This window comes from Macaca nemestrina, chromosome 7, assembly GCF_043159975.1.
Source record: "Macaca nemestrina isolate mMacNem1 chromosome 7, mMacNem.hap1, whole genome shotgun sequence".
Classification (NCBI taxonomy): Eukaryota; Metazoa; Chordata; class Mammalia; order Primates; family Cercopithecidae; genus Macaca; species Macaca nemestrina.
Window position 1 is genome coordinate 37,088,285 of NC_092131.1, and position 24,145 is coordinate 37,112,429.

At 42.2% G+C, this 24,145-nt stretch overlaps 1 pseudogene; it reads left to right on the top strand.

Annotated features, from left to right (window-relative positions):
- Positions 1-2,562: 2,562 nt before the first annotated feature.
- LOC112428966 (transmembrane protein 183-like) lies at positions 2,563-21,781 on the top strand (annotated as a pseudogene).
- Positions 21,782-24,145: the final 2,364 nt, after the last annotated feature.

Genomic DNA, 24,145 nt, shown 5'->3' on the forward strand with positions numbered 1-24,145 from the left:
GATCACTGTAGCCGGCATCCTCATCTGATGAAATATGTTGTCACGCGGCTCCTCAGAGACTGCAAAAGGTTGTGACCTTGGTTTTCTAGCTAATACCATGCCATCCCATCCCAATGCCTGTAATCATCTGTGTATCCCCCCACCCTCTCCCTTGTCAGCATTTAACCTCACTGGGCTTGACCTCACTTAGCTAATGAGATCTGGCCAGAAACCATGGAGATGGTTGTCAGCAACTCGGGACAGGTGGTATCTCTGAACACCAATAGCAGCTCACTCCACAGAAAAGATGAAGAGATGTGCCAGGGGCAGAACACAGCCTGTTTAGCTGTTTTAGCAGAAATCTAAGGTTCTTCTTCTTTTTGTTGGAGGGAATGATGGCAATGGTGACAATGGTGTTGGTATTACTAAGAACGAATGCATAAATCAACAGTGACAAATGACTAATACATAAGCGAGAGAGCATTTGTGATCAATTCTGCAGAGGCCCGTTCCCCCTCCTGGTGGTTTCTTTGTTCTTGGCAAAGACTCCTCTCACTTGCTTTATTTCTCAGCCTGAGCCAAAGCAATCTCTATAGTTCAATATAAATAATGAGGGTGATATTGATAATAACAATAGCTCTCATTTACTGAGTGCTCCAAGTGCCAGGCACTCTTCATATATTATTTATACACCTTATAACAACTCTTTGAGGTAGACATTATTATGTTCCTTTTTAGCCAAGGAAACAGAAGCCTCAGAGAGGTTAAGTGGCTTGCCCAAGTTTACACAGCAGATAAGATAGTCTTGGATTCAAACCTGAGTCTGTTCGACTCTGGTTTCTTCACTTTATCTCTGCAACACAGCTGTCTTCCTTGACTGGGCTCTTGGCCCTTTGCCTGGACACTGTATCTGGGCCTTCGACGCTACTGCCCAGTCAGCTCCTGAGCTACCTTGCTCCTGTCCTTCCAGGTTTGCACCGCTTTGGCTTCTGTCTTTGCTCAGATCCTCACCTGTCTGGCCCCTGGAAACATACGGCGTTCACCTATTTCTTGTCGATCTACATGGTTCTGCCCACAGGTGTTTTTTTTTGTTTGTTTGTTTGTTTGTTTGTTTTGAGATGGAGTCTCACTCTGTCACCCAGGCTGGAGTGCAGTGGCGCCATCTCGGCTCACTGCAAGCTCCGCCTCCCGGATTCATGCCATTCTCCTGCCTCAGTCTCCCAAGTAGCTGGGACTACAGGCGCCCGCCACCAGGCCGGCTAATTTTTTGTGTTTTTAGTAGAGACGGGGTTTCACCATGTTAGCCAGTATGGTCTCAATCTCCTGACCTCGTGATCCGCCCGCCTCGGCCTCCCAAAGTGCTGGGATTACAAGCGTGAGCCACCACGCCCGGTCCTTGCCCATGGGTTTTCTAATCTCACTGCTCATAAACATGCTTGCTGGGCCTGACTCATGAAGGAGTAGCTTGATGCTCCCAGATTCTGGGTAACTGTCCCTCATTCTAGACCCTCCTGCCTCACGAGTAGAGTTTCCCCTATCGTCCAGCCTGACTCACCATTGAAGAAGAGTGTTTCCTACCTGTGTCAAGAGAAACCAGCCATCCGGGTTCTTCTATCTGCTCCTGCTGTGCTCTGCCTTGAATACTCTTCCTTTCTTTCAAAACCACATTCTATTGCCCAGCTTATACTTGACTCAAAACCCAACTTACTGCCCACAGAATAAGACCTCGACCTGGAATTATATCCTATTACTATCTGGCCTCACTGACCCTTTCAAGTTCCAACCTTATTTTCCAGCCAATTGTTTCCCTTCCTTTCTCTGTGATTTTCTGCTGGGCCTTTTCTCCTGCTCTTCTCTGCCAGGAATGCTCATTTCCTCTGTGCTAGTTCAGGATCATCCAAGATCTAGCATAAAATCCATCTTCTTTACCAAAAATGGCCCTAATCCTCCCAGCTGGAAACGGTCTCTTCCTTTCATTGATCTACTGTGGCACTGTATCTAGTGACACTTAACAATTTTCTACATTTTGCCATAGTTAATTGTATACATACTTTTCCTCCCCTTTTACACTATAAGGTCTCTGAGAACAAAAAGCATCTGATTTTTTTTTTCTTTTTTGAGGCAGAGTGTTGCTCTGTTGCCAGGCTGGAGTGCAGTGGCGCAGTCTCGGCTCACTGCAACCTCTGCCTCCTGGGTTCAAGCAATTCTCCCACCCCAGTCTCCTGAATAGCTGGGACTACAGGCAGACGGCACCAAACCCGCCTAATTTTTGTATTTTTAGTAGAGACAGGATTTTACCATATTGGTTAGGCTGGTCTCAAACTCATGACCTCAGGTGATCCGCCCACCTCGGCCTCCCAAAGTGGTGGGATTACAGGCACTAGCCACTGCGCCCAACCTATTTTTTTCTTTTTGATGGCCTTACAGTGCCTAGCAAAATGACTTGCTCACAGTAAGTGCTTGATATAAATGTATTAATCCATCAGCTGGATGGATGGATGGATGGATGGATGGATGGATGGATGGATGGGAAGGAGATTATAGGAATTGAGATTCTGGCTGAGCTTTTTCAGTCAGGTAGCCATGACAGGAGAAAGGCTTTACCTTTCAGGTGAGTGTATGGTCATAATCACAGAAGGAAAAGAATAGCTTGAACCGTAGCTTGAACCAGTTAACCATGCTGCCAATAAAATCAAGCCACATGTGTTTACCATGTTTTATGTTTACCAGGCTGCATCAGTAGGATGCTTTAAAATACGGGACAGAAATCCCGACTCAACCTCAAACTAACTTTTATCATAAAGAAATGTATTGGTTCCAATACAGGACGTCAAAGGCTGGGTAGGATTCAGGACTGGTGGATCCAGTGGCTCTTTCCAGCTCTCTGCTGTGCTATCCCCAATGCTGACTTCATTCTGGGGAAAGATCCCTGGGTTTTGGAAGGCTTCCAGTAGTTGCTGGGTTAATTGCTTCCCTTTTCACCTCCTACAAACTTCCTGTGACTCTTTCTTAAGGGTAAGAAAGCATATTTTCCAGAAGTGCTTAGAAAACTCTTTATGACTCATCGGTCCCAACTGGCCTTGGCCTGCCTACCCCAGACCCATTCACTAGAAACGGGGATGGGGATGGGGTTCACATCACTCAGGACCCACCCTAGAGCTGCAGTAGAACCTGTGATGGAGAGTCACTCCAACACCCCTTATACAGCAGACAGTTTTATGGGGGCCACTCCAATGGAAGGCTGGCTCTTATGACCTTCTCATTTTAGACACACAGTAAACAATGGAAAACATGTCATGCAAGATATCTCATTGTCACGGATCTTACAATATATCTCTGGCCTAAGAGTCTTTCAGTGTTTGTTGTGCAAATCCATTGGTTAGTCAACAGGGTTTATGGAACATATGCTGTTTAGATAGAGTTATTCTAAGCACTGTACAAAGTTAGAAAAACAAGACAATGCAGCTACTTAAAAAAAATTTTTTTTAGAGGCAAGGTCTTGCTATGTTGCCCAGGTTGGCTTCACACTCCTGGGCTCAAGCAATCCTCCTACATCAGCCTCCTTAGTCACTGGGATTATAGGTGTGTGCTGCACTGCCTGGCTTATTTATTTATTTATTTTAACAGTAGAATGAGCATTGAGGAAAGTAGTTCTCTTCTGTTAATTCTGCTCAATTATTTTCCAGAGTGTAGAAACTGCTTGATTTCCTTCCTCCTTTCATTGTCCCCTCTTATTCAGCTCTCTCTTTCTTGTCACTAATTTTCTCCTTTCTTATTCTTTCCTCATTTCAGGAAAGCAACACATAGCAGAGATTAGGAGTGTAGAATCTGGAGTCAGATTTCTTGGGTGGGAATTCTCACTTTGAGTTCTAGCTGTGACTTTCCAGCCATTACTTCATTTCTCTAAGCTTCTTTTCACTGGTAAATCATATCTAAACATTATGCCTACCTCCTTGGGTTATTCTTGAATTTTAAAAATGATGCACATTAAAAATGATTACTAATGGTTAATGATTTTAATTTTCTTCTTCATCCTTTTTTAATTGTGCCACATTTTGTGTCCTGTTCCTCCCTCCTACATCCCACGGTAATAAGCTGATAGAAAATAGTCAGAAATAGAGTGCACAGAATCAACTTCCTAGTGAGAAATGGAATGGAACCATTTCAGTTCCTTCTCTTTTCTTCATTATACTTCGAGTATTTAAAGAGTGCTATGTGAATACATTTAACGCAAAGATGGAAATGTACAAAACCAGTTGAGAGGAACACATATGTGGTACATATGGAAGCGGAAGTATGAATGTTCTGTTCTGCATAAGAATCCCCTAGCTCTCAGTTCCAGCTTCATCGAGGCCTGGTTTGTTCAATTGGTTAGAGCACCTTCTGATGTAACCAAGATCATGATTTCAATTCCAGAATGTGGTGAGCCTACTTTATCTATTTGATGGCTACAGCCTGCTCTCCTGAACCTGGTCAGCCATCTGTACATGCATCCATTGTTCAGAAGATGATCAATCAGAGGAGCCTGGTTGAAGCAATGCAAATCGATCACCTTACTAGAAAACAACACAACAGAAATTACGTACTCTCATGGTGGTGGGTTAGTTGTGTGATGTTTGTACATGAAGAAGGTATAGACCATGACATCATTACAGAGTTCATGGAAAACAAATAGGTTTGAGGCTATAGGTTCCACAGCAACTGACAGCCTATAAAAAAGATTACTGCTATGTCCCTTGTTTAATGCCCCCAGCTCTTCTTAGAGACCATTTGGAGAATAACTGCCTGTTCCTCTAGACTAGACTTAATTGCTGGAAGTATCTCACATGGGAAGATTTTCCTGACATCTCATTCTCCTCTTCTCAACTTAATTTCTCTCCAACCTCCACCCCTTCTAGAATTATGTGCTCTCTTTACTATGCTCCTTTTATGTCATATCATGATGGTTACTATCATATGGTTACTACATATCATATGGTTACTATATAACATAACATGTTATGGCACTGGGTGCCATAATACCCAGTCTATGTTATGGAATGGGTGGCTTAAACAACAAAAATTTATTTTCTAACATGTCTGGAGGCTGGAAGTATGAGATCAAGGTCCCAGCATTGTCAGGTTCCTGTAAGGACTCTCCCCTTGGTTTGTAGATGGCTGCCTTCCCTCTGTGTCCTCTCGTGGTGGAGAGAGAGAGAGACGGAGAAAGAGAGAGAGAGAGACTGCAAGCTCTCTGCTGTCTCCTCTCATAAGGGTACTGATCCCATTATGAGGACTAATATGGTTTGGATGTTTGTCCCATCCCAATCTCTTATTGAAATGTGATTCTCAGTGTTGGAGGTGGGGCCCGGTGGGAGGTGATTTGATCATGGGGGTGGATCACTCATGAATGGCTTAGCACCAGCCCCTTGATGATAAGTAAGCTCTTGCTCTGAGTTCACGTGATATCTGGTTGTTTAAAAGTGCATGGAGGCTAGGTGCGGTGGCTCACGCCTATAATCCCAGCACTTTGGGAAGCCGAGGCAGGCGAATCACAAGGTCAGGAGTTCAAGACCAGCCTGGCCAATATAGTGAAACCCCGTCTCTACTGAAAATACAAAAATTAGCCGGGCATGGTGGCAGGTCTCTGTAGTCCCAGCCACTCGGGAGGCTGAGATAGGAGAATTGCTTGAACCTGGGAGGTAGAGCTTGCAGGGAGCCGAGATTGCGCCACTGCACTCCAGCCTGGGCGACAGAGTGAGACTCCATCTCAAAATAATAATAATAAAAATGAAAGTGTATGGCACCTTCCTCCTCTCTCTTGCTCCCACTCACACCATGTGATGTGCCTGCTCCTCTTCCTTTCTGCCGTGATTTTAACTTCCTGAGGCCCTCACCAGAAGCAAATGCCAGCTCCATGCTTCCTGGACAGCCTGCTGAATGGTGAGCCAAATACCCCTCTTTTCTTTATAAATTATCTACAACTTCATGTATTTCTTAATGACAACACAAGAATGGCCTAGTACAAGAACCTACCCCGCAACCTCATCTAAACCTAATTCCTTCCCAGAGGCCCCATCTCCAAATACTATCACATTGTGGGCTTGGGTTTCAATATATGAATTTGGGGGGACACGATTCAGTACATAACAGTTACAATTCTTTTTGAAGCAATGCATGTTCCTTTAATATGAGTGATATCCATGTAACATGGAAGTCACATTGATTCATACATGATTTTCCTGGCAACTTAATATCAGGGTAAGCTTTTCCACATTTGCAGAAAAAGCCTTAGCCATGTATGAATACCTTCAGAATAGACTGAAACTGATAGTGCAAGTTCTGCTTGGTTTAATAGCTTTGAGTATTGTTGCCCTTTCCACCAGTTAAACTATTCGGGGAAGCTAAGAGTATAATGATGGAGTTGTGAAAACATTTCCCTCTATAGACACACTAAACAAAAGAAAGAGGCTACACCATGGATCATCCAAAAATTTTGAAGAAATTGATCTAGACGCTGTTAAATGAAATTTGGCCTACAGCTGCCTCTGTATATATTTTAAGTCTGGCCTAAAGGTTTCCCCATACACAGTGGACTGTGACCTAATTTGATGCATAGACAGACTGGTAACTGAGTCTCAGGCAATCACAGCAGCCAAATTTCAGTTAACCACAGGCAGCCAACTGTTCAAACCAGGTTCAAATAAGGCAAAGGCCCAGCTGTGGCCAATCCAGCCATTTCTGTACTTCACTTATGCTTTCTACAGGTCACTTTCCTTTTTCTGTCCATAAATGTTACCTAATAAATGTGGCATAAATGTGGCAGCCCTGGAGTCACTCTGAATCTGTTTGTGTTCTGAGGACTGTTCGATTCAGGAATTTTTCTTTACTCAATTAAACTGTGTTAAATTTAATTTGCCTAAAGTTTTTCTTTTAACCAATGGCATCAGATGTGGGATCCAAAGTAGGAAATTAGCTGGGTGTGGTAGCACATGCCTGTAGTCCTAGCTACTAGGGAGGCTGAGGTGGGAGGATCACCTGATCCCAGGAGTTCGAGGCTGCAGTGAGCCGTGATTACACCACTGCACTCCAGCCTGGGCAACAGAATGAGACCGTCTCAAAACAAAAAACAAACAAACAAAAAACCAAAAAAAAATCCCACAAAGTAGACCTTCTAATGACCCCCAGGAGGATGCAGCGACCAAACGAGGTGCCAGCTGGGCCCATTGCATCCACTGCTCTCTTGCAGCCACTGGGGATCCTGGACAAGTTCTCTCTTAGATTCTGAGGTGCCACAAATTTGTGTTTTGAGCTGAGTTTGAGCAAATTTTTTATCTGGATTCGGTTCATAAATCACAATAAAAACTGGACTCGGTCCAGGATTGAATCAGATTCAATAGTTAACTGGATTGGATCCAGTTAGAGGCCTCAGACATCTGACTGGGTCAGGCAGAAACTGGCGGTAAATGGCAATTAGCGCAGGGGGTATGAACTCCACTTTTGGGAATTTGCAGAGATTTTGTGTTCTATCTCCTTTGTTTCTTTTTCTTACATACCTGGGTAGGGAAAAATCACTGGCTAACTTGGCCAAGGGGATCTTAGAGCCAAAGCCAGGAATCAACATAAAAATGAGATCCTTAATTTTTGAAGAACTGAGTCCTCCCCTTTCCCGGTATGCCTGCCTTTATGTATAGTATGTAAGTATTAGGCACCGGAAGCAGCAAATGCTTACAAAAATGGAGAAACTTTACTAAAGATTATTTAAAATTATGGTGGAACATTCAAATGAACAACATTGTCCTTTAAGAAGTGCATTTAAAAATGGGGGCTCCTGAATTAGGTTCCCCAGGGATGCCTATTGATGTGCAGAAGCTTCTAAAAAAATTTTCAAAATTTGTTTTGCCTCTTTTAAAGACTCTTTACAAAAGACAAATAAAGATCTTAAATTACTAATTGATAAGGGAAATAGAATCTACTAACATTTTGGCTTAGTTACTATCCTGCCCCAAGGTGGAAAGTAAGCCAAATAAAGTGCTTATAAAAGGTAGGCCCTCCGGTAAAGTAGGCTTGTTTCTCTTTTTCAAAGCTATCCATGCTGAGTCCAGGCATAGAGAACACTTTCTCTGTCTTCTTCATTAATGGGCTCCACTTTAAACTCAGTAATTTAGCTAAGAAACAGAAGCTAGGCCAGGCGCTGTGGCTCATGCCTGTAATCCCAGCACTTTGGGAAGCCAAGGCGGGCAGATCACGAGGTCAGGAGATGGAGACCATTCTGGCCAACATGGTGAAACCCCATCTCTACTAAAATACAAAAAAATTTGCCGGGCATGGTGGTGTGTGCCTGTAGTCCCAGCTACTCGGGAGGCTGAGGAAGGGAAATCGCTTGAACCCAGGAGGCGGAGGTTGCAGTGAGCCGAGATCGCACCACTGCACTCCAGCCTGGCAACAAAGCAAGACTCTATCTCAAAAAAAAAGAAAAGAGGCCGGGCGCGGTGGCTCAAGCCTGTAATTCCAGCACTTTGGGAGGCCGAGACGGGCGGATCACAAGGTCAGGAGATCGAGACCATCCTGGCTGACACGGTGAAACCCCGTCTCTACTAAAAAATACAAAAAACTAGCCGGGCGAGGTGGCGGGCGTCTGTAGTCCCAGCTACTCGGGAGGCTGAGGCAGGAGAATGGAGTGAACCCGGGAGGCGGAGCTTGCAGTGAGCTGAGATCCGGCCACTGCACTCCAGCCTGGGCGGCAGAGCGAGACTCCGTCTCAAAAAAAAAAAAAAAAAAAAGAAAAAGAAAAGAAGCAGAAGTTAAGTTAAAGAGACCACCTGTCAACCTAAATCAGTCTCTACAATATACCTTTCTGGCATTTAGCTGGCTATTTTGAAACCCTTTTATTAAAGAAAATTACATCTATGAAAGAAATCTATATTTGTAACATTTCTTTCTAAAAATTAGGAAATGGCTTTCATCTACAAATACTGATATAAAACAGTTTAAAATTGATTACTTCCTTGATTGTTCACTGGAAATTAACGTTACTAAGAGTTAACATTATGATTAATATATATAATTAAAATATGATACATATATGTGTACTATATGTGAAACAGGAGGAGTTCCCTTATCACCTTCACAGGGTGTATGACAGGGGTGTGGCTTGCTTCTTCAGGACCCTACTTCTCAGACCCTAGGGGGAGCATGCAGATGGGCAGGCCATGGAGAGCATTTTTGGGCTCTGACCCCACAGCAGATTCTAGGGTTGAGTGTTTACAGCTCCCGAAGCCCCAGCGGGCGTGTGTTACAGTATGTTCTTTCAGCTTTGCCATCAGCTGGTGGTTTGTGTTAATCAGCTCAATTAGACCCTTTGCCTTATCGCAAGGACAGAGGCCTTTCTGTATCCTGGGTTCTTGCCCCAGTGTACGGGAAAAATCGGATCACATGTGGACTTGGAGAATGAGTGCAAGGTTTTATTGAGTGGTGTAAGTAGCTCTCACTGAGGTGGATGGGCAGCAAGACAAAGGATGGAGTGGGAGGTTGATCTTCCCCTGGACGTGGGCCGTACAGCAGCTAGACTTTCCTCCAACCGCCCCTGGCCGAATTCCCCCTGGTGTCACATTGTTCTGCCATGGATGGCCTGCTGGTGTCTGCTGGTGTCTGTCTTCTGCTTCTCTCAATGTCCAGCTGCTTGTGTGTGTGCCCGCTGGGGTCTCAGGTTTTTATGGGCACAGGATGGGGGGGTATGGTGGGCCAAAAGGCAACATTTTGGGTGTGAAAACAGAAACATCTGTCCTCATTTAGGTCCGTGGGCACAGGCTTGAGGATGGAGCCCTCACCAGGGACCCCCACTTCTCTACCCAGCACTTTCCTGCCCCCGGTCCCATATCATATACCTATATACAATATATATTATATATAACATATGTACTATATAAATATAGTACATATGTGTACTATATGTATGTACTATACAGAATATGTAGTACATTTATAGTACATATATGGACACAAATGTACTCTACGTATAGCATGTATGTAGTATAGTACGTACTATACAGAATATATGTACTATACATATATTCTATATAGCACATATGTTCTGTATAGTACATATATATGTATTGCATGTATGTACTATACATAATTTTTTTTGTTTTTAGTTACATATATGTAATATGTACTACTGATAAAGGCAGGAGACAGACAAATTCCTAGGCAGATAGGGAAGAATCACTAGGCTAAAACTTCATGTTCAAGCCTAAAACAGCCTAAAGGTTGAAAGACTGGAGTGCTGGTCTGGGATGAAATCTGTGACCCAGAGGAAGAACTTCTGCCCCTGTTTGCCCACCCTTTCCCAATTGATTCTTTGGGAATAATGCCTTTTAACCCACTGAATCCTGCCTTTTCTGAAACTACCTATGGCTTGCCTGGGCACGACCACATGTGCACCGGGGCATTGGGGGGGCCACCAGGAATTCATGCCTTATGCAGGGGAGGAGCCTGGCCTCATCAGCTCATGTGTGGTGGCCCTGGTTTTCAATTGTGAGGGAGAAACCTGCTTGGAGAACCCCTCTCTTTGCTAAGGGCTTTCCTTTTACTTCATAAATTCTTCCCTCCTCACCCTTCAAAGTGTCCATGTGCCTAATTTTTCCTGGTCATGAAACAAGAACTCGGATTTAGCTGAACTAGGGAGCAAAAATCCTGCATCATTTTGACCTTTACGGGGATTTGTCAGAGGGTGAGTAAAATGCTGCCCCAAAAACGTCTTTCACTTTCATTTCTGAGCTTTCTCATCCTCAGACTTCTTCTAAAGGCAGGGAAAACTGCCCCCTCCCTGTCGCTCTCAGGGGTTGGGAATGTCAGCCTTGGTCCATTCCAATCTTTTCTATGGCATTTTCCCTCTTTTTTTCAGAATTATAATGGCACCTATCTTTTCTTTTACAATATTGGGGGTGTTCACCCCCACTCCAATGGCCACAGGCATGTGCTTCAGACATACAGACAAGCAGCAGCTCCCCACCACCCACTTCCCACATAGCTGGGGCACATGGCCATGTCTGCTGCATACACGTGCTGTGTTCAATGGCCATGCAGTGCAGGACTGAGCCACAGCCACTTCCCAGGCCCCAGGGCAGTCTTGGGGGCCCAAGGCCCTTCATGGCTAGCTGGCCAGTGTTCCCCACCACGTGCCCATGGAGTCTTCCCCTCCCCCAGCTGAGGGGTCCAGCTTGGTCTGAGCCTGAGGGAAGAAACAGGAATTAAAAGTTTTTCTCCCTGTTGGAAAACCCATTTACATCAGAATAAGAGGTTTCTTCCTCAACAATCTTCTCCAGCCCTACATCTAAGCTGTTCTTTTTCCTTCTCTCCATCAGGTGAGGAGTTAATGGGTTGGTGCGAAGGTAGTTGTGGTTTTTGCCATTACTTAGCATGGCGGTGACCACAATTGCTTTTGCACCAACCTAATAACACAGCCGTGCAAAGACAGGGGGTTTCTCCATGCCAGAGTTTGTTTTTTTTTTTTCTTGAAAGGTGTTTTAATAGGCCAGGACCCCAATTCACCAGACACTCTTTTCTATCCCTTGTTGGAAGAGAACCGAATTCCACAGCTTCACCCTGACTAAATGAGTCCATGGACCCCACTGAGACACATTCTTGCCCCAAACTCAATTCCAAACTTTGGGTTGAAGCTCTAGGAAAGAAAACTGGATCTGAGGCTGATGACAATTGAAGTTAAGAGATATAGCACAGGTAAGCATGACTAATTCCTGCTGATTAAGCCAAGCCTCCCATTGCATGGATAGTGGTCATGCTAGTATCCATGGCATACATGAGGGCTAGGTAACTTGAAAACTACTGACAGCAGGGGGAAAGACAGTGTGTGGGTAAGGGTGGACAATCCCACCCCCTACCCTCCCTGTTAACATGGGTAAAAAGTCACATTGAGACCCATGGGCAGCACCCTGTCATTGTCTTCAAGACTCCGGGATACAAGGAAAGAAGAAAGAAAACAGATACCTCTCTTGTCTCTCCCTCACATACCCTGGGTATTTGCTGGGAAGAGAAGGGAACTAGGCATGCGTTGCTCCCCTCTTTCTAGATGAGTAGTCATTCATCTTTAGTCTTTACCCCTTTCAAAAGCATCCCGAACCCCTGGGACTCCTTTGAAAAAAAAATTCCTCCTTTATTTCCTTTTTCCACCTCTGTCCTCTCTTCACAGATGGGTAATTATGTACCTGTGCTACAGCACAATTCCCTTGGATGCATCCTCCAAATTGATAAAAAATTAATATCCCAAACCTTAAACTGGTTGCCTTAGAATTGAACTCAGAGGAAGGGAACCTAGAAGGCTGACATACTGGAAAAAGCGTAACAATTTTATCATTCAGACTTTTGGCCTCTCTCTCCCTGTACAAACTGGTAAAAGGAATAACAAGGATCACTATTTATATTCTCTGTAAAGTTTTGATGAATGAAAAAGGATTTGTGAGGTTGGTCTTAAGCTATAGCCAATCTGGTGTGATTTGCACATCTTTCTGCATGATTCTGTCAGGAAGAGGGGTACCACATGATAAGATATAGGCCTAGGACCCCATAAGCCTGCTGTTCAAGTCAGCCTGTCTAACAGGTCAGTACCAAACTTTGCTTGTTTTACGTCCATGGGAATGTGACCTGTAACCACATGGCAGTACTTTCGTTTAGTCTCCGCCATTTTACAGTGGCAACCTGGGTTCAATCCTGGCTTGAGAAATGTGTTCTTTTGGGTTGATATCTGTGTGTGACTTTTTATCGTTTGCTGATTCTCTTCCTCTACATGAACAACTTCTAGCTTCGTTTCTTGAATTTTTCATTCTCTGAGTTACCTTTAAAGTTCCTAGATTTTGTAAAAACTGCTTACTACCCCTGTGGAAATATTTCAAACACTTGTGGTTAAGTCATAACCTTAATTGAAGCTTGTTGGTTTCACCTGTGAGTTTACTTTTGGTAAAGTTCAAATGACAAAAATATTGGCTGTTTGGCATGGCTAAAGTCAGGTTACAAGGGATTTAAAAGGACGTTCTTAAAGAACGCTCTACTTAATTAAAAGTGGATATCCAAGTTATAGGTATATTTAAAAGACCTTTATGTTTCTCTCTTCTTGGATCTTGTTTTACTGGAAAAAGATTTTTTTCTCAGTCGACTGAATTACTGTTCTCCCTGTGTCTCGCAACTCTTACGGCATGCATGAGAGGCCCTAAGATAACTTCTGATGAACTGGGAGTCCTTGGGAAAAACAGAAAAGGTGCCACAGATTCTATTTTGGGAGAAACCTCTCTTTCCTTCCTGGAACCCTAGGAATTAGAAACTGATCAATCTGTATCAAAATTTATTTTTTGTCTTCCAGCTATACTTGTGTATTGGGCCCTGTTTCTTTAAGGGTTCCACCCTGAGACCAATAATCCAATTAAGAAACTGGCAAATGAAAAATCTTTCAAATACTGGATCTTCTTTTGTCTGTCTGTGTAGTTATATATGTATTGTGTGTGTGATGTTTATATAAAAGTGCTCTAATTAATTGGATTAAAGAAAAAATAAGCACTTAGATAAAATATGTTTTAAGGAAAAGTCAAAGCTATAATATTTTTTAGTTCCTGTGACTTTAATCTTCGAGAAATAAAAACGATCTTAAGGATTATTGGTAAAAAATGCAAATATTGTTTGTTTTTTGTTTTTTTTCTTAAGACAGAGTCTGGCTCTGTCTCCAGGCTGGAATGCAGTAGCACGATCTTGGCTCACTGAAACCTCCGCCTCCCAGGTTCAAGGGATTCCCTGCCTCAGCCTCCCAAGTAGCTGGGACTCTAGGCACATGCCACCATGCCTGGCTAATTTTTTGTATTTTAGTAGATACAAGGTTTCACCATGTTGGCCAGGAGGGTCTCGATCTTCTGACCTCATGATCCGCCCACCTCAGCCTCCCAAAGTGCTGGGATTATAGGCATGAGCCACTGCACCTGGCCAAAAATGCAAATATTGTTAAAATGTAAATATGTGGTCTAAGTTACGCAGGTCAGATAGTTAGTTTGCTAAATGTTTTAAGGTTATAAACTGCTTCTTTAGCTTTTGAGAACTATTCTGCACCTTGGCTGCTTCACAATTGGTAAGGCCTGGGGAGGTATGGAGTTAACAACACCCTTAACTATGCTGGAAGGAGTCACATTTCATTGGCACCTAGTGCATAATTAAAACAACTTACCAGATTTTACATTAAAGTTAAAAATTGCTAAGAGTTATCATTATGACATGTAATTGAGACCACTGAAAATGGATTCACCTGCAAGATATGTAAGAATAGTAAAATGCATTTTTAGTAAAAGATTATAAGAATGCATGGAAATGTAAATTTTTGCTTAAGATTAAAGGATTGTTTTAAATTAGATAAGATAAAGTTAAAGGCTTAAACAAGTTGTGGAAGGTTTCTAAAAATTAATCTTGCAAAAGAAATTCTGTGTGTGAACACAGAACAGAATAAATTTGAAATGATATTATATGTTTTTTATGTAAATTGAGCATTGAAATAAAAGAACAAGAAGGTTTCCTTAAGGTGCTAATCTGCTCTTTAGCAGAAGTTGTAAAGGGTTGTAAAAGTTTGTAAGAATCGGCCGGGCGCGGTGGCTCAAGCCTGTAATACCAGCACTTTGGGAGGCCGAGACGGGCGAATCACGAGGTCAGGAGATCGAGACCATCCTGGCTAACACAGTGAAACCCCGTCTCTACTAAAAAAAAAAAAAAATACAAAAAACTAGCCGGGCGAGGTGGCGGGCGCCTGTAGTCCCAGCTACTCGGGAGGCTGAGGCAGGAGAATGGCATAAACCCGGGAGGTGGAGCTTGCAGTGAGGTGAGATCCAGCCACTGCACTCCAGCCTGGGCGACAGAGCAAGACTCCGTCTCAAAAAAAAAAAAAAAAAAAAAAAAAGTTTGTAAGAATCTCACCTCATGGTCAAACTGGTTAAGATTAGATAGAATGATAGAATTGTTTATAAGTTTTCATTAGAAAATTCGGGTTGGCATTAAGAGTAAACTAATGTAAGGGTAAAATTTGGCTTTCTTGCCCTTGTACAAGATTTTCATGTGATAACAAAGGGAAATGAAAGATTTTTGTTTGCCTTGTGAATAGACTGCCAAGGAAAAGAGAAGACAGGAGACAAACCGGAAAGCTAAGTCTTTCCTCTTAATGAGTAAAGGTTTTTGCCTTGTTTTGAAATTTTTGAATCATCATTTTGGCAAAATAAATAATTTATGGTAATCTGGAGTTCTGTTTCATAATATCAAGTGCTTCAAACCTCTAACATATTTAACAGGTTTCCCAAAATCAAATTTCAGTTTCAGAATTATATTTCCTGACCACTAGCTTTTGCATGTTACAGAGGGCCCCTATTGCATCCAAAAGAGAGGTAAATAGGATTATTTGACATATTTAAGTATGTGGGATTGCCAAAATGATGCTTCATCTTCATCAGGTTATATTTCAGTGAATAGTATTAATATATGTTTTAAAATTGTATGGGATTTCTAAAATTCTAATGTCTGAGCATATGCTATCAATCATAATTAAGATTATTATGGTAAGTTATTATAAACCACAGAGATAATCAAATTTCTTTATCAATTGTGTTTTTAACTGTAACTACCCTGGGCATTTTGTTATTCAAAGACAATTGTCTTGTTTTGATCCTCTTCAAAAGATGGTTTATTATCAGTTATAGAACTTTGACAGGTGCTCTCAAATGCAGGTTTCTGATGACTTTGGAGATTGTGACATTTGAATGGTGGAAAAACGTATAGGACTCATGGAGAGTTAAAATGTTCATGAATATCAAGCAGAACAAGAGTTAATGGAATGGACTGAACTAATAGAAAGCTGAAGTAACCTTTTATTAACTATTGCTTAAAACATTGCTGATCCTTGTTTTGTTTTTCAGAGTTAAAGAAACTTTTATTTTGAGCTATTTACAGTCTTTAATAATTGAGTAAGTTATACTCCTGTGAACAAAATTTGGAGCATGTCTGTTTCTCTCTGCCTGGTTCCTCTAGAATTTGGAAACTATTTGTGAGTATTCTTAACTTATAGCAATATGGTTATTTGCATCAGGGCAATAAGAGTCCATTTTCTTTTGCAACAGGATGCAATTGGAGAAGATGGTTGTTTTACCAAGACTTTGGCTGGAAGGGTATGCTTTCTTTTAAGGAATCAAGCTCAACTTGCAGAGCTGATAAAAGCTCCTTGGGAAAACTGGCCTCATACCTTGTCTACACAGTCCCCGTACAGGGTTCCCACCTTGTATGGCAAGTAAAGAATGTCACTTTCTAACAGGCCCAGGAACCCCATATTCTTGGGACCTCAAGAATAAAGGATTTTTTTTTACCCAACTCATAGGTATTTGGGGTACAAACCCGTGGCTAGGCTCGACTTTAAAAGGTCTTATCTGAGATTCCTTGTGGAACAGAGTTCCATCAAAGCCAATTTGAAAAATTGTATGTAAAAATAATAATTCTTGCTGTACTTTATGCAAATAAGAAGGCCAAATATAAGACTAAAGTTTATTTTGCAAACAACTCAGTCCTATCTTGATTTGTTTTTAACAAAAATGAGGAATGGAGAGAAATTATGTCTCAAACCTTATCATACATCTGTCATTAAATTCTAGACCAATTAGTTGTTTCAAAGGTTTTTTTTGCCTACATTTTAGACTAACCCTGCTTATTCCTGTGAATCAACTAGTGATCTCCTTCTGCAGCTCAGAAGGAAAAAAAAGGGATGGATAATGTAAAAATCTAGATCAATATTCCAGTTCTGGGCAATTATCCTGCAAATCCTGCCAAGTGATAGGAGTAAATAGGGTGCCCATAACCTGGAGGTTTCCTTTTTGGGAAAATAAGACCAAGGGAGCTAACAAAAGCCAAACCCCATGCACCCAAATCTTAGCAGGTAACTATAGCCACCTGTTATCTGGACATGCTGGGAGCCTTGGAATTTTTGAGCTACCTTTACCCCCCAGCCTTTTGTCTCATTTTGATACATGTCTTCTAATAACCCAGTTTGTCTCTTCTCGTTTTCAGACCATCAAAAGTTCATGCAACTGGAGGCTCAGTTGATGGCCCATTTTTTTACTGGAGATCCTTAGACAAACTTCTGAGGGAAATCTGACTGCCATCTTCTGAAAACAGTGCTCCCTGTCAGCAGGAAGCAGTTAAGATCGATCTTCATTCCTATTCTAAGGGCAGTTAGTCATACTTCTCCAGAGGGTAGAATGATTGATAGAAGCAGAAGGCAGACAAACGTCTAGGCAGACAGGGAAGGGCCCTTGGCCTAAAACCTCACCTTCAAGTCTAAAACAGCCTGAAGGCTGAAAAACTGGACTGCGAGTCCCAGATGAAACCTGTGACCCAGAGGGAAAACTTCTGTCCCTGTTTGCCCACCCTTTCCCAATTGATTCTTTCTGAAGAATGCCTTTTAATCAATCGAATGCTGCCTTTTCCAATACTACCTTTGGCTTGCCTGGGCATTCCTGCATGTACGTTGGGGGATGAGGTGGGGCCACCAGGAATTCATGCCTTATTCAGGGGAGAAGCCTGGCCTCATAAGCTCATGTGTGGTGGTCCTGGTATTCAATTATGAGGGAGAAACCTGCTTGGAGAACCCCTCTCTTTGCTGAGAGCTTTCCTTTCACTTAATAAATTCCTCCCTCCTCACTCTTCAATGTGCTCGTATGCCTAATTTTTCCTGGTATTGAGACAACAACTTGGATTTCCTGGTATTGAGACAAGAATTAATTAAATACCAAGAAGGTACAAGTCAGCCAGTACCGAAATTGTTAAGATATGCAATTTAAAGTAACTCCATGATCCAAGTCAACATATGATAGCGCATTGCTATAATACTATAGTAAACGGTGCTGTGTACCTGAATTAAAGAAATAAAATTTGTATTTAAAAGACTATAAATGGCTGGGTGCAGTGGCTCACGCCTATAATCCAACCACTTTGGGAGGCCGAGGCAGCAGATCACCAGAGGTCAGGAGTTCAAGACCAGCCTGGTCAACTTGGTGAAACCCTGTCTCTACCAAAAAATACAAAATTTAGCTGGGTGTGGTGACACACACCTGTAATCCCAATTACTTGGGAGGCTGAGGCAGGAGAATTGCTTGAATCCAGGAGGAAGAGGTTGCAGTGAGCCGAGATCGTGCCACTACACTCCAGCCTGGGCGACAGAATGAGACCCTGTCTCAAAAAATAAAATAAAAATAAAAGACTATAAATCAAATTTTAAGCATGGACTCATGGAGAGCCTGGGTGGCTGCCTGGTCCTTCCTGAGTCCTTAATGTTTTCATTATAAAAAGCACTGCACTCCATGGCTCATGATGGAAGAGATAAAATAATTCAAATAATGAAAAAATATATACATTGGTGTGGTGACTGTTCTAAAATTGCTAAAATAGTTTATGACCAATGTTTGGTTTATCAAATTTAGAATACTGGGAAGACAATCAAAACTTTAGGTATGGGCTGTTTGGACATTTATAGTGGTCTTCTTTATCTTTCCCTTCCTTCCTTCCGTCCTTCCTTCCTTCCTTCCGTCCTTCCTTCCTTCCTTCCTTCCTTCCTTCCTTCCTTCCTTCCTTCCTTCCTTCCTTCCTCCCTCTTTCTCTTTTTCTTTCTCTGTTTCTTTCATCTGTCTCATTCTGTTGTTCAGGTTGAAGTGCAATGGTCTTGGCTTACTGCAACCTCTGCCTTCCGGGTTCAAATGATTTTTATGCCTCAGCCTTCTGGGTAGCTGGAACTATAGGCGTGTACCACCACACCTGAATAATGTTGGCATTTTTAGTAGAGACAGGATTTTGTGATGTTGGCCAGGTTGGTCTTGAACTCCTGTTCTCAAGTGATCTGCCCACCGCAGCCTCCCAAAGTGCTGGGATTATAGGCGTGAGCCACTGCGCCTACCCTCAGTTGCCATTTTCAGTGCCTGTTTTCTGGTTGTTTAGAAGTTTTCCCATGCAGGAAGCCAATTCTATAACAGTAGCTAAAATGTTATTAGAAAATGTGTTTTCCTCATGGGGGATTCTTGGAGAGATCTCTAGGGATGAAGGTACTTGTTTCATTGGACAAGTTGTAAAACAGTTAAAGTATTACAGATTTAGTAGCCTTAGGTGAAGCCAATGAATTGACTGGATTGCCTTGATATTGCAGATTGATTAAAGGTATTGCAGATTAATAAAAGTAAGATGCATTTACAGTGGAGAATGTAAGTTGACCCCCTTATAAAAGAGTCCTAAACTCGCATATGACTAAATGATGCAAGCCTTTGATGCATCATGTCAAAGTGTGTTTTCACAAGGTGAAGGAAGCTTTTCAGAATGCACTGGCCAAGAGCAATCAAATCCTTCATGATCTAGAATCCAGAGATTTGGTTTTCTGGAAATGGTAGTAGAGAAAGACTGCCTTTGCCACTCAATCTGCAGCCAAACTTTGGGACTTTGATACTTGAATCCATATCTCACAACTTAAAAAGGGTCCCTCCAGACTCTTGGAACTGTATACCCATTAGAAACCTTAAGGTAAAGCTAACCAGGGAAGTTTCTCCCCAGAAGCAGATGGTATCCTAGACATAAGCAGCTTCCCCAAGATCACAAATCAAACTTTCTCTATCATCATGAAACTCTTACTTTTCTTAATCTTTCCTTACGTATGCCTACCTCTTGAACTTGGCAGGATAGATCTTTACATGACCTAAGGGATCCTTTAGTTAACCTGGTGGATAATGTTAGCAACATTCCTAACATAACTGTTGTTCAAACTGTACTAGTAGTAAAACTTCTAAACCCACTTCCTCTCACTCCCTGTTTTAATTTAATCCAGTAATGGGATACAAGAACAATGACCAATGAGTATATCACAAGACAGGTTTGCACCAAAGCCCAAATGGAGTTTCTTGCAAACTGACTTGTGTGTCAGGATATTATAACACTCTTTCAACCCATAATTCTGCCTCAGGCCCTTGGTTTGAAATTCCTAATTTCACCATTCCAGGTAATGTATCCATGAACAATAGAACTGGAAAAGGGGCCTTGTGTCTATCCGTGGAGTATACTTTTATTTGTGGAGGATTTTGCAGCCAACTTTACACATGGGCAACCTTATGCCTTTGATGGATTGAGCATGAAGGGCCAATGTTAGATTTATTTTCCAAGGCTTGGAGTAAATATAAATGAGGCAATAATTTGAAATATATTCCTGACTGAGCATGTTGGCTCACATCTGTAATTCCAACACTTTGGGAGGCCGAGGTGGGAGGATCACTTGAGCCTAGGAGTTCGAGATCATTGTATCGAGACCCTGTCTCTACAAAAATATTTTAAAATCTTAGCTGGGCATGGTGGTGCATGTCTGTACTCCCAGCCACTTGGGAGACTGAGGTAGGGAGGATTTTTTGAGCCTGGGAGGTTGAGCAAGACCCTGTCTTGAAAGAAAGAAGAAAGAAAGAAAGAAAGAAAGAAAGAAAGAAAGAAAGAAAGAAAGAAAGAAAGAAAGAAAGAAAGAAAGAAAGAAAGAAAGAAAGAAAGAAATTCCTTATAATCATCTCTATAGCAGATCCTATTGCAAAGGCTATGGTTGCATAACAGATTTCTTTAAATTCTCTTGCTAAGGTTGTACTAGATAATAGAATTGCTCTAGATTCGCTACTGGCTGAATAGGGAGAAATTGTGCAGTTGCTGACACTTTTTGCACATGGATGAATATACTGGGTATTATAGAGACTTATTTGCAGAGGATTAATGAACAGGCTGCTGGGTTAAAATAGGTATACTCTTCATCTGGCTTATTCTTTGATCTATTTGATTTTTGCTTGTTTAGTTCATGGAGACCCTAGCTAAGGAGTGTACTGCAAACTGTTGGTATTATCCTCCCGATGACAGTGGTCTCCTTGGTGCACTGTATTCTCTCAAAAGTTTTAAATGTTTGTTAACATGCAGTCATTTGTAGAATGTCAGATTGTTACTCTTTGACTAGAATGACAAAACTCAAAGAAATGCGTGATCATGAGGATACCATAACCTATGAATGATATGCTGAGACAAGAAACCCAAATGATGGTAATTGAAAGTGGTGCTCTAAAACCTTAGATTTTGGTCATGCTCTGACCTAGGAGAGAACCCAAGCAAAAGAAGGGAATTGTTAAATAAATGTATTGTTTTGCATTGAGCTCCTGTCACTTGCACAGCTGGTTTCTGGACCAGGTTGTACCCAAGGCATTCCACTCTGTATGCTTCCTGCCTTTGCACCTGCCACCAGAGTCAATGGAGAAGCTACACTGTCTTCAAGCTTGTGTGATCTGATCTCTGTAGCAAATGTATGAGCCATTTCCTGCTCGAGTCCCTGAGAATTCAACCATTCCAGAAAGCACTTCTAGTTGGAAACAGACAGGAATCAATGTAAGAATTCAACTTCAAGTTCAAAAAGCAGTCCCCTAGGTTACAGAGCAAGTGTATGCGGGATTGCAGCCTCCTTTTCAGCATGAACATGTTCGTACCAACCCAGACCAGGACTGCTGCCCACTGCAGGTCACCATCCTCAATTTCATTTTTATTCCAATTGCCATGAGAATAATATTTACCCTGTTTACTATCAGTGTGGGCAAGGCCAGTCAGCATCATCAAGACTGGTATTCCAAGGTTTTCCTGTTCATGGTGATGGGAAACTGCACAGTGAACAGGGTGGGCCAGTCATCCTGGACCCAGTGCACAGCATTTGACTCTTTGGTGGGATCCTCAGTAGCCATCCTCTCTGAGACCATAGTTACTGCTTTTCATCCCTTGGGGGCAGCCCTGAGTCTAGTCCAGTGGTAATCAGATTCCAGCTTGGAAGGGGCGGCTGGATTGTATATTTGGTTAGTAGTGCACATGCTCTTCAGATTCCTGGGGCTCCCTTTAGAGGAGGGAGAAGTGTTGAATCAGGAGGAAGAACAACTCTGGTTTATAAACATATTTTAATGTAAAAATTTGCATTTGAATGGAGCAGTCCTGTTTTCTGTGTCAAAAACCCATTTGGTGTTATTGAGTTTGTTGTTCTTTATTCTTTTATCTCAGTGAAAACTGTTGATCTTGTTCTAGGAAAAAATTAAACTCTTGAAGTTTCCCCCCTAAAAATTTTCTTTTAACAAATAGAATACTAGTATCTAGGTCTTATTGTTACAGGAAAGGGTCCTGATTTAGACCCCAAGAGAGGGTTCTTGGATCTTGCACAAGAAAGAATTCAGGGAAGCCCATAGCATAAAATGAAAGCAAGTTTATTAAGAAAGTAAAGGAATAAGGCCAGGCGCGGTGGCTCACACCTGTAATCCCAGCACTTTGGGAGGCCTAGGCGGGCGGATCACCTGAGATCGGAAGTTTGAGACCAGCCTGACCAACATGGAGAAACCCCGTCTCTGCTAAAAATACAAAATTAGCCAGACGTGGTGGAACATACCTGTAATCCCAGGTATTCAGGAGGCGGAGGCAGGAGAATCGCTAGAACTTTGGAGGCGGAGGTTGCGGTGAGCCGAGATCATGCTATTGCACTCCGGCCTGGGCAAAAAGAGTGAAACTCCATCACAAATTTAAAAAGTAAAGGAATAAAAGAATGGCTACTCCTTAGATAGAGCAGCCCTAAGGGCTGCTGGTTGCCCATTTTTATGGTTATTTCTTGATTACATGCTAAACAAGGGATGGATTATTCATGCCTCCCCTTTTAGACTATATAGGGTAACTTCCTGACAGTGTGATGGCATTTGTACACTGTCATGGCATTGATGGGAACATACCAGTGAGGACGACCAGAGGTCACTGTTATTGCCATCTTAGTTTTGTTGGGTTTTGGCTGGCTTCTTTACTGCAACCTGTTTTATCAGCAAGGTCTTTATGACCTGTATCTTGTGCTGATCTCTTATCTCATCCTGTGACTTAGAATGCCTAACAGTCTGGGAATGCAGCCCCATAGGGTTTTAGTTTCATTTTACCCAGTCCCTACTCAAGATGGAGTTTCTCTGGTTCAAATGCCTCTGTCATTATGTCTCAAAGAAGGAAGTCTGAATCCCCCAGGTTGAAGACAGCAAATGATTGACTGATACTAATACAAATACCAGTAGATTTAACTATTGTTTTTATTAGAATTGTGATTGTTTTTGTTAGTGCTCTGGATTCAAAATTTTGTAGGTTTTCAGATGTCTGCCCCTAACCAATTTCCACCATAGACTCTGTTATTTTAGTGCACAGTCTTGCAATATGTGAGTTTTGTAGGAATGCATATAAGATGTTACACCAGAAAGATGTTACACCAGAAATACCTGTGCTTGTTTATGTGTCCTGGAACAGTATGTCTGAGACTTTACTACGCATATGAATCACCCGGAGTTATTTCTAAAATGTAGATTTTGATTCAGTAGGTCGGGGTAGGGCCTGAGATTGTGCATTTCTAAAAAACTTCCAATCAATGTCCATGCTACTCATCTAAGAACTACATTTGAATAGCAGAGTCTTGGAATAGACTGTGAATTTGAGAACAAGGGTTGTGCCTTATTGGTCTAATATCATCAGTGCCTTTTGTATATGCCTGTTGAATGAATGATCACTGACTCATCATTATGCACCAATCTCTACTGCCTGTAGGAACCACAGACAAGTAGATCATGCACCCACATCCCCACCCAAACTCATTCTTCACCACATTCCCTTCCTCACTGATGAGTTTAAGGCTGGTGTAGTGGCCCCAGCACAGCAGGAATAAGAGGACTGGAATCTTGGAATCATGGTGCTGGTGGGAGTGTAGCAGTAAGGACGACCAGAGGTCACTCTCATGGCCATCTTGGTTTTGGTGGGTTTAAGCCAGCTTATCTACTGCAAGCTGTTTTATCAGCAAGGGAAAGACCCGTATCTTGTGCCGACCTCCTATCTCAACCTGTGACTTAGCATGCCTAACCATCTGGGAATGCAGGCCAGTAGGTTTCAGCCTTATTTTACCCAGTTCCTATTCAAGATGGAGTTGCTCTGGTTCAAACGCCTCTGACACTTTGACCAACTCTGATTTTATAGGTAAGGGAGTGGAGGCTTATACAATTACATTAACTTGCCCAAGATCATGTAGCCAGTAAAGGCATGGAGCTGGCATTCAAATCCAAGTCTATCT